Source organism: Nicotiana tabacum, chromosome 8, assembly GCF_000715075.1.
Source record: "Nicotiana tabacum cultivar K326 chromosome 8, ASM71507v2, whole genome shotgun sequence".
Lineage (NCBI taxonomy): Eukaryota > Viridiplantae > Streptophyta > Magnoliopsida > Solanales > Solanaceae > Nicotiana > Nicotiana tabacum.
The window spans coordinates 145526937-145536574 of NC_134087.1; the positions used below are offsets into that span (position 1 = coordinate 145526937).

General features: G+C 37.2%; 1 non-coding gene across 1 annotated transcript; it reads left to right on the forward strand.

Annotated features, from left to right (window-relative positions):
• Nucleotides 1–3596: 3596 nt before the first annotated feature.
• Nucleotides 3597–3703, forward strand: LOC142163649 (small nucleolar RNA R71). Its single transcript, XR_012694595.1, has one exon. It is a non-coding gene; the product is annotated as a small nucleolar RNA R71 (small nucleolar RNA).
• The last annotated feature ends 5935 nt before the right edge of the window (nucleotides 3704–9638 follow it).

The window sequence follows — 9638 nt, forward strand, 5'->3', positions numbered from 1 at the left end:
CAACTCCTCTACTACATGTTATGAATAATAAGGCTAATAAAATAATTTGTTATGAACAATAAAAGATTAAAAGAGTATTGCAGAGAATAGCTGAGAGAGAGAATTCTTATTGATTTTCGGATGATTTATTATGGAATAGAACCCCTCTATAGTGACTTAGCCACCAAGTAATAATCACCAAAATCTCTCTAAAATATAGACATTAATCTTAAATACAATTCTATTTATAACACTCCCCCTTGAATGTTTATTCAATAGATAATATGTCTCGTTAAAACCTTAACTAAAATAAAATCCAGTGGGATAAAATTCTAGAGAAGGAAAAAGAGTACACATGTTTAGAAATACGTCTTTTGGTTGCCTCGTTAAAAACCTTGCAAGGAAAAGCCAATGGGACAAAACCTTGTAAGGAAAAAAGAGTACAACACATATTAACTCTTCCTGATGAGAGCATCAATTCATATCTTTGAGCCTTCGCATTCCAATCTTGTGCACCATCTTCAAAAAATCGTTGGTACAGATTTGACAAACAAATCAGCCATATTAACTTGAATGAATATATTGCACCTTGAAATCATCATTCCTGATAGATATATAATGTCTTCATATAATGTCGTGAAATGGCTTTTCAATATCTCCATAGAGGTAAAAATTCTCGCTATCATATTATCATGCCTATAGTTATAGCAAGATACAAATATGCACAAATTGCACTTAGGATGTAGTACTTCATGGCCAAGAATTCTATATGCTTTAAGTAATTTAAATCCTTCAGGGATTGTCATATAATTTAAGTCATATAAGCCATATGATGACTTTAGATTTACATCAAGTTTTCATGTCATGCTAGAGATATAAGATAGATAAAGACGATTGCACACACTATTGACTTTATAATTTCAAGTGTTTGAACTGCAGGTCCAAAACTATATGTCTTTCATATGAAACCAATTCTATTGGAATTGTTTCTTCAGACTTAAGATCTTCATATATATTTTAACGTTATCATATATGTAATCCGCGAATATTTTATATCAGTTTCAACCACCTTTTTTCATAAAGACATGACATAGAGACTTCTTTATTCATATTTTCAGGTACCTAAACCTCTCCTGAGATTTTATGAATTATTATGTCATGTGATCTTCTAGATCACTTGCCTCCTTATTACGATCATTTTGATCATTTTCTCATCTTCTTTATCAAGAATTTTTTTTGAAACCGATTTGTCTATATGCTTTAAGTATACCATAGACTGTGTCTTTCTAGGACTTATTCTAATAGGAGCATTTGCAGTGAGATATCGTTACTTTCTTTGGGTCAGCAAATGCGTCTGGCATGCTTTACAAGATATTGTAGATCAATTATCTTTTTATGAACTGCAAGTTCATATTATCTTATTTGAGGATCTATATGTACAAATTATAATTCATTCCACGTAACTTTTTCTCAATTGTTTATCTTGTCTCCCTTCATGTTAGAAAAACTAACTTACTTCCTCAACTTTGAAAACCCACTTTTGTGCGTTATGGTGTTAATCAAAATATACACCACATATCAATAATGAAGGAATTATTTGTTTCCTGATCGTGAACCACTTGTAAGGGGAGAATGTAATATACTTTTATATATAACCTATATCAAACTGATATAGATAACTTTTTTCTCATAAGCAATAGTTTAACTATTAAATGGAGGCACTCAATAAATCATTTTGCTAAACCAGTTGTGATGTAAACCAACTTATCAAGATGAACTGTCTTGAATAGAAAATATGAAAATTATGTTCAAAGTTAAATTATTGAGCAAGTTACCTCGCAAATAAAAGGTTGCAGATTAATAATAATCGTACATGTAACCATCTCATATATGCATCTTATGTGGTATACATGGCAGGTGAATGGGCTCATATTCACCTTTGATATTTCCAGTATTCATGGGATTCAATCCCAATTTTAGTTGGTCTATTAATTAATGAGAACAAACAACATAAGAGAATTCATAAAGAACTTTCTAGTTCTTTAATATTTACCCATGTGAATTCTCTTTTGTTTTTGCACATCATACATAAGTGGCTCTTCTAGAGCTTTCAATTAATTTTGTACTACTACATATTCATCAACATCCATATGGTATATATCTCTTTCAAGGAGAAAGATATACCATAATGGTCATGGTCAAAATTATATGCAAGATCTGTTTTTTGCATTACTATTGTCCTTTAATAATTACATATCCAAAATATTTTGGCGTACAATAGGTACTTAACCAATGACCATTCATACCATCATAATGATATTTTTTTTTATCTAAAACCTCTTTCTAGAGGTGAGTGTGGCATATTCACTACCACTAGCATGTTCATATTCTTTCAAGAATGAATATGTCTTCATAAATCAGATATTATCACATTCACATCATGAATGGACCATAATCATCTATATGTGCTTTACAAAATCTCATGTCAAATCGATAACAAATATTACTTTCATAGGGTGAAGGATTATTTTGAGAATCCTTATTATTCTCATTACACAATGATGACGATTATAATTTCGTCTATTACCATGTCCACATACATTGATACCTTCACGGTAATAATTTTGTCTTCTTTCAGACTTATCACATGCTACTATCATATTCTCTTAAGGGAATGAGAATGAAGCAAATTCAATGGGATGGTGTTTCACTTCTTTGCCCATAATCATACATGAATTTGATCATGGTAAGGCATAGAAATTTTACCACTTTGGTTGGTTATAATTTCTTGCAAACTCTATGAAAGTTATAATCAAAGTTTATTGTCTTTGCTTGTATTTAAAATAAAAATATAGAATTTCAAGAATTTAAAAGAGAAAAATAAAGTAAAACACTTACCTTAAATCCAGAATTTAATCATGATGGAAGTTCATGGAGCAATTGACAATCATTATGCTCAATCCCAAAGCTTCTACTCAATTGTTTAGAGTCTCGTGCTGATAACATGTTATGAACAATAAAAGATGAAAAGAGTATTGCAGAGAATAGTAGGAAGAGAGAATTCTTATTGATTTTGGGATAATTTACAATTGAATAAAACCTCTTTATTTATAGGAAAATAGTGACTTAATCACCAAGTAATAATCCCTAAAATCTCTCTAAAATATAGACATTCACCTTAAATACAATTCTATTTATAACACAATTGTAGTTGTTAAGAGTCGATGTGGGGTTGTGAAGAAAGAAGCAAAAGAATTGGCAGGTGAAAATGAACGATCCAGATTGTAAGATGATTAATGAGCGTTCGATTGTGGAGATTTTGCCAACTCAGCTTATGCCAACTCAGTCATTCTGTTATATAGCTAACAGAATGCAACGATGAGGCAACACATACCTGGTATATCCAAATTCTTTTCTCTTTCTCTCTCTTCTTCTTCTTATTCTATATTCTTCTCGTTTCTAACTCTAAGTTCCTTCTTCGATTCTACATATCTCAACCATGCAAGGTCTCCTCTAGAGTCTTCTTCATCAACGGACCTCCAGCTGCATTGCTCAATGTTCTACGTGAGTCTGGTGTCAGTCCATCCCAAAAATATTGGAGTTTCATCCAGAGTTCAATTCTACTATATTGACACTTTCTGACTATCTCCTTAAACCTCTCCCATGCTTCAAACACAGTTTCAGTCTCTTTCTGGTAGAAGTTATGGATTTCTCTTCTAAACTTGCTCGTCTTAGCTGATGAGAAATATTTATCAAGAAATTTTCTAGTCATCTCATCCCATGTTCTAATTGATCCCGTGGGCAACTTCGAAGCCACTATTTTGCATCATCTTTGAGTGTGAAGGGGAATACCCTTAAGTATACTGCATCTTGTGACACACCATTGTATTAAAAGGTGTTCATAATCTCCTCGAAGTCCATTAGATGTATATTTGGATCTTTGTTCGTTTTTCCTTTGAAGACATAGTAGTTCTGAAGGGTTTGATGTAACCCTTGCTTCAACTCGAAATTGTTTGTTGCGATTGGAGGTAGTCTCACACTTGATAATCTTTGGTTGTAGACCGGTCTAGCATAATCTCCTGGTGATCTCCCAGGCCCGGGAGCTATATTTCCAAGCTGATTTACAGCCAAGGGTTGATTTTGAGCAATTCTCCGAGCCCTCTCCTCTTCATAGATAATCTATGTATCTCTAATAGCTGCTTCCTCAGCATCTCGTGCAGCTTTTTCTCATTGTTGGGCTGTCTCTCTTGCAGCCAAATCTACAATCTCATCACCGTCTCCAACCATAGTTCCTTTGCTTGAGGATTGCCCAATCTTTTCTAAAGTCTCTGTGAGATTTCTTTTTTTCCTCAATTGTCGCAGTTGTTTTTCTATCTCAGGTTCGTATAGTAGCACTTCTTTCCAAGAAGCTCGAGTCATGCACCACTCTTACCTGTAACTTGCGCACAGTCAAAAAACACCAAACGTAAAAAGAGAAAAATAAAAAAATAAAAAGAAAAGTTCCTAAATTAGCACTACAAACTATTTCAAACACTATTGATTGCCAATCCCCGGCAACGATGCCCAAATTTGACGAGCACAAAACACCACTTCAAAATATGCTCACTAATCAAATATAGTATAGTATAATATTGTACCCAAAGGGATTGGAGTTGAACACTATTATCGTATTTTCTAGCTTGATTGCTATCCAAGATGATCAATAGTTGAGATTTGTGTGATTAATACTAAAATTAACTAAGAATTTAGAATATTGACTAGTGACAATCAACACAAGGAGTAAGAAAAGGAAGGTATCAATGGGAGCAAATAGGGTTTTGATAGGATAGGTGCAAGATAATTATTTGGGATCTAACTCTAGATAATTCACGTCTAATGTTCAAGTGAGTCTCTCAAATTCACTCAATTATTAGTTCAATTGTTTAGTAGAAACTCCTCTCTCGATTAAGTCTCAACCTCACGAGATGAATCAATTTAAGCTCTGTGAAGATATGCAAGGATGCGTAGTGAATTGGTCTTTAGGAGAACCTCTCTCAATTATCCTCCTAACTTGATTTAATCAATGATTCAACTAGCCTCTTTCAATTACTAAGATGAATTAATGAACTCAGCCAACAATATAATGCAAAGATATCACAAGTTATTCCTCTCTCGATTACATGAACAAGTGAATAAAGATGCAACGATTAAATAATCCAAAAACGCGTCAATATACAAAACTAGAGTTATAATCCACAAACAAATATCAATACACCAAATCCATCAAACCCTAAAGGGAACTACTCCATAGACATGGAGTAATTCATCACAGATATAATAAAAGTATAGAAAAATATAAATTCAATCCAAAATTGAGTCTTGAGTGAGGAAGGAATGATGAAATCCTTGTACTTTTGCTCCTCCAACTCCTCCTTAGCTTCCTTAGGTCGAATATGTGTCAAAAGTCCAGAAAATAACGTTTTCCATGTATTTTACCAAGTAGGGTCGGGCCCAGACGAAACCACCTTCTCATAGCCAAAATAGGACATTGGCTCTATAAACTTTGCACAGGCGCACCGCATGAAGCGACGCACCACATAGGGTGCTGTGGGGATCTTCAGGGAGCTCAACAATTCACAGGCAGCAGGATTTGTACAGCTGCGATGCCCCATGCGCCGTGGCTGTGGAATTTTCTTATAGTGAAGTTCGAACTTTGATTTTTGATGTCCAGGCTTGGTCCTCGACCCTCGAAGATCTCGACTTAATCCTTTGGGCTTTTACTCAGACTTCAAAGCTCCAAATAGCTCGAATTAGCTCCATAACATCTACATCACTCGGAATCACTCCTACAATGTATAAAACACACAATAAGTACAAAATACTAGCTATTAAAACTCAAACACAAGTAAAGTGCAGTGAATTAGAGTGCAATAAGCAATTAAAACACGAGATTATAGCCTACCATCATATAGTAGCCACCACCCAAAGAAATGTATATACTTAGTCACTGTCTACCAGGATCCCCAAATCGCTCTAAACTATCTTGAAGTATGTGGCTATCCTACCACAGAATCCATACGCTACCCCGCCACTCCTACCATGTCCTTCCTCCTCCTTCGCTGCCAAAATACTACCTCAAATCATAATCCATCTTTGTAGCATCGGAACGGATAAACTGCCACCAACTCTGAGCCTCTATAAAGATCATCCCTCTCGAGCCATCAACACTAAAAACACCATTTCGACTCTGAAGCCGCCATTCATTACCATCTTTGACAATCGCTGCTTAGGCACCATTCCACAACACTCTGCCCTGAAGGCAATTCAAAGGAGACCATAATACCGATGAGCCTTAATGCGTTTCTACAAGGGCGACGACACCACATCACAAATGAGAATTCCACCATGTTTGGAAATATAAAGTCTCGCTACTCCGTCAACAAAGGCCTAAACATCAATAGTTCAATTGCCTTTCATCCGCTGGAATTAAATGCCAACCTCTAAACTATGAACCGAGTAATCCTCCATTCAAGTCTTCATGTCACGCCCCAACCTCGGGGAGCGCGACCGGCGCTCAACCGAGTGGACCCGGTCAAGCAAGCATGTTAGACACTTTCTACCCGACTCACTTATGATCAAGAGAGGGCATGTTTTCATTAATTAGACAATAGGAAGATCATATATACATTACTAAATCATTTCATAAGTTACATCATTGTTAAGTTTCAAAATACACACATCCTTGTGATTGAATGGAACAAGATTCTAAAACACAATATAATTCGTTGACCTTTCTAACACCCATATACAACCCACATAGTGTCTACGAAGCCTCTAAAGATACAAAAGAGTGTTAATATAGTGCCGGCAACAAGGCCCCGGCTATACCTCAAAACGTGACAACACTATGGACAAGAGATACAATACATGAAGGGATGAAGTGGGGCTCACCGTGTCTACTGGGAAGAAGATGCACCACTAATTGCGATCAACACTGTCTGCTATGGAACCACACGTATCAATTTAAAGATGTAGTACCCCTGGCAAAAGGGACGTTAGTATTGTCGAATAGTACTAGTATGTAAAGCTAAAATACCATCTCAATAGGATGAATAATAATACAAGGGGGAAACAGTCATAAGTTAAATAAGAGCTTCAAACAATACTAAAACATCAAGTAAGGATCACATAAGTTCTCATCCCAATTTCCATCTTATTAGGTTGGGAAATCTTTAGTGCCGATATGCCACAATCCGCAATACCACCATGATCTTACATGGAGTCCGATCTCGACCCGATCGGCCAGGTCATCTCATTTGAGACATCAACCATATCCACAATTTCAGTTACCATTTCCAGCACAGTTACCACCATTTGTACGGCATGACATCTGATCACGACCCGATCGGCTAGGCCGTCTTTTGAATCATCCTTTCAATCAGTCATCTCACTTCATGTTTCTTTCCCATCTTTTCAATACATTGGCATGAGTGCCCTCATTTATAACGTCATTCATGTAACTTGGCCGAATTTCACAATTCCAGTTTCCTTTTTTACATTCAACATTATTATCATCATCAACAACACTAAGGCCTATCATATAAGACATTAGTACACATATGAGCAATTTGAGAATCTTAAGCACATAGAGGTTTTTCATATACTTTGGCATAAAAATAATTATTCGAATTTGACTTGAAGTCCACATTTTAACACATATTCCATATTTTGAACACATCCTCAATTGATAAGATAACATGATAAAGCATTAAGGCATTTGGATTACACATTGAACATATATCTTACAACACAAACATATTCGGAATAGCAAACTCTATATTGATCAATGGGGGGACTTACACCAATTACGTGAACACCGTAAGATTCCATTCTAAGAAGAAGGGTTTTAGCCATACATACCTGTTTACTGTGAAAATGGTAATAACAATTAAATTTGTTGATAAGACTCTAAAAATACGTGATCTATTTTTATGCTAGTTTGCTAAGCAATTGATACCAAGTGTATGAGATTTAGAAACGAAATACGGTTAAGGAGAGAGCTATAATCAAACCGATATGCTAGTTACTCGAGCCTCGGTCTTGTTGATTCCGGGCCTCGAGGTCGATCTCAGGGCTCGACTACGAGCTGTTGATGGCAATCGGGGTAGGGATAAGAGTTATGGGATAATTGAGGGAGGCTCTTTATGGCCAATGATAAGTAATAAATAGAGACCAAGTATAAATACATTAAATGAGAGCAATAATATCAAGAGAGTATGTTAGAGGGAAAAGAGAAAGTTCTTGTATATTTCTTATGGAGCGGTGGAGCAACTGGAGTGACCAACCCTTATAAAGTGATAGGGATCCCCTTTAAATAGGAGGGAAATCCCATCATAGTACAACAAATATTAATTACAAAGATATGGAGATGTGACCACTAGATGACACCCTGACTCGGGTCTTAGAATAGCTCTCTAGGCTCTGTCAGCCCTAGCCACGTGCCTTGAGAAATCCCCGTTTCTACTATGGCCGTGGTCGACGTTATCCTGGGATCGAATGTCGACTAACCTTGAGGGAGGAGACTCGATCATAACCTTGTAGCCTCGGGACTTCGAGATGGTCTTCCGAGGTGCTCTGATAATGAGAAATTGGATCCTCCAGTTTCACCGTATACAGATAGTCTCCACCTTTCTTAGAGAGGAGCGATAAGAAATGATCTCGACATCCAACTCTTCAGACTTCCCGCAATGATGTCATGCTGACGATATCATACTTATGATGTAAACCTTCTCGATAACCAGAAAGTCCCATGGACTTTTCTTTTCAGCGTCATTCAATGCGCTGCCGATTCCCACTCTTCAAGGCGACCATATCACCGTCGATCCAGTTTTCGATGGCGCATTGATTGCGCCTGTCGATCCATCTTTCAAAGGTATTGATTGGCCACATTATCATCCCCTATAAATAGGGCCTTTCCATGATATCTTTGTATCCAAGTGCCTCTGAACATCTTTCCATTCCTTTCTTCTCATTCTCATTATTCTTCTCCATTTCCACCCGCCATGTTTGGGGTCTCTAGTCTTCAGGTCTTATGGCGGCATTATTATCATTCACGCCATGGCCTTTTACCTGGGCTTTGCTGTGTCGAGCGAGATTGTACTGTCTCGTTGGTGTTGTTGTTATTGTTACGACTATCACTACTGTCGTCGTTAGATCGAGATGACGAGATAAAGGGGGTTGACCTGCTCCGACTTGGGGGAACATTTGGACTCTATACCGCTGCTCGGGAGAGTGTTCGGACTATACAGTGCTGCTCACTCTCCTACCTGGTACAACATTTCACCCCTCGGGTCTTTTCCTAAGGGATAAAATGGCGCATTGTCCGCCAAGCTCGCACGACACGATGTCTCGGAAGGTGGACTCGGAGTGGCCGTGCGAGTAGAGTTGAGGCCCGCTGAATCTTCAACCTTTGGCTTCGGCGGGCTATGTCTCTTTTTTCTGCCTCTTCTGCATCACCTTCCTCTTCTTTTCCTTCCCGCTTTCCTCTTCTTTATCTTCGCCCTTGGAGATACTACTTTGTGAGATTGAGATGTGAACCTAGAGAACGTGGCAGTCGAAGGTATCACCGTCGAGGATGCATGCTCGAGGGGGTGGTGCTAGGAGATGCTGCTATCAGAGAT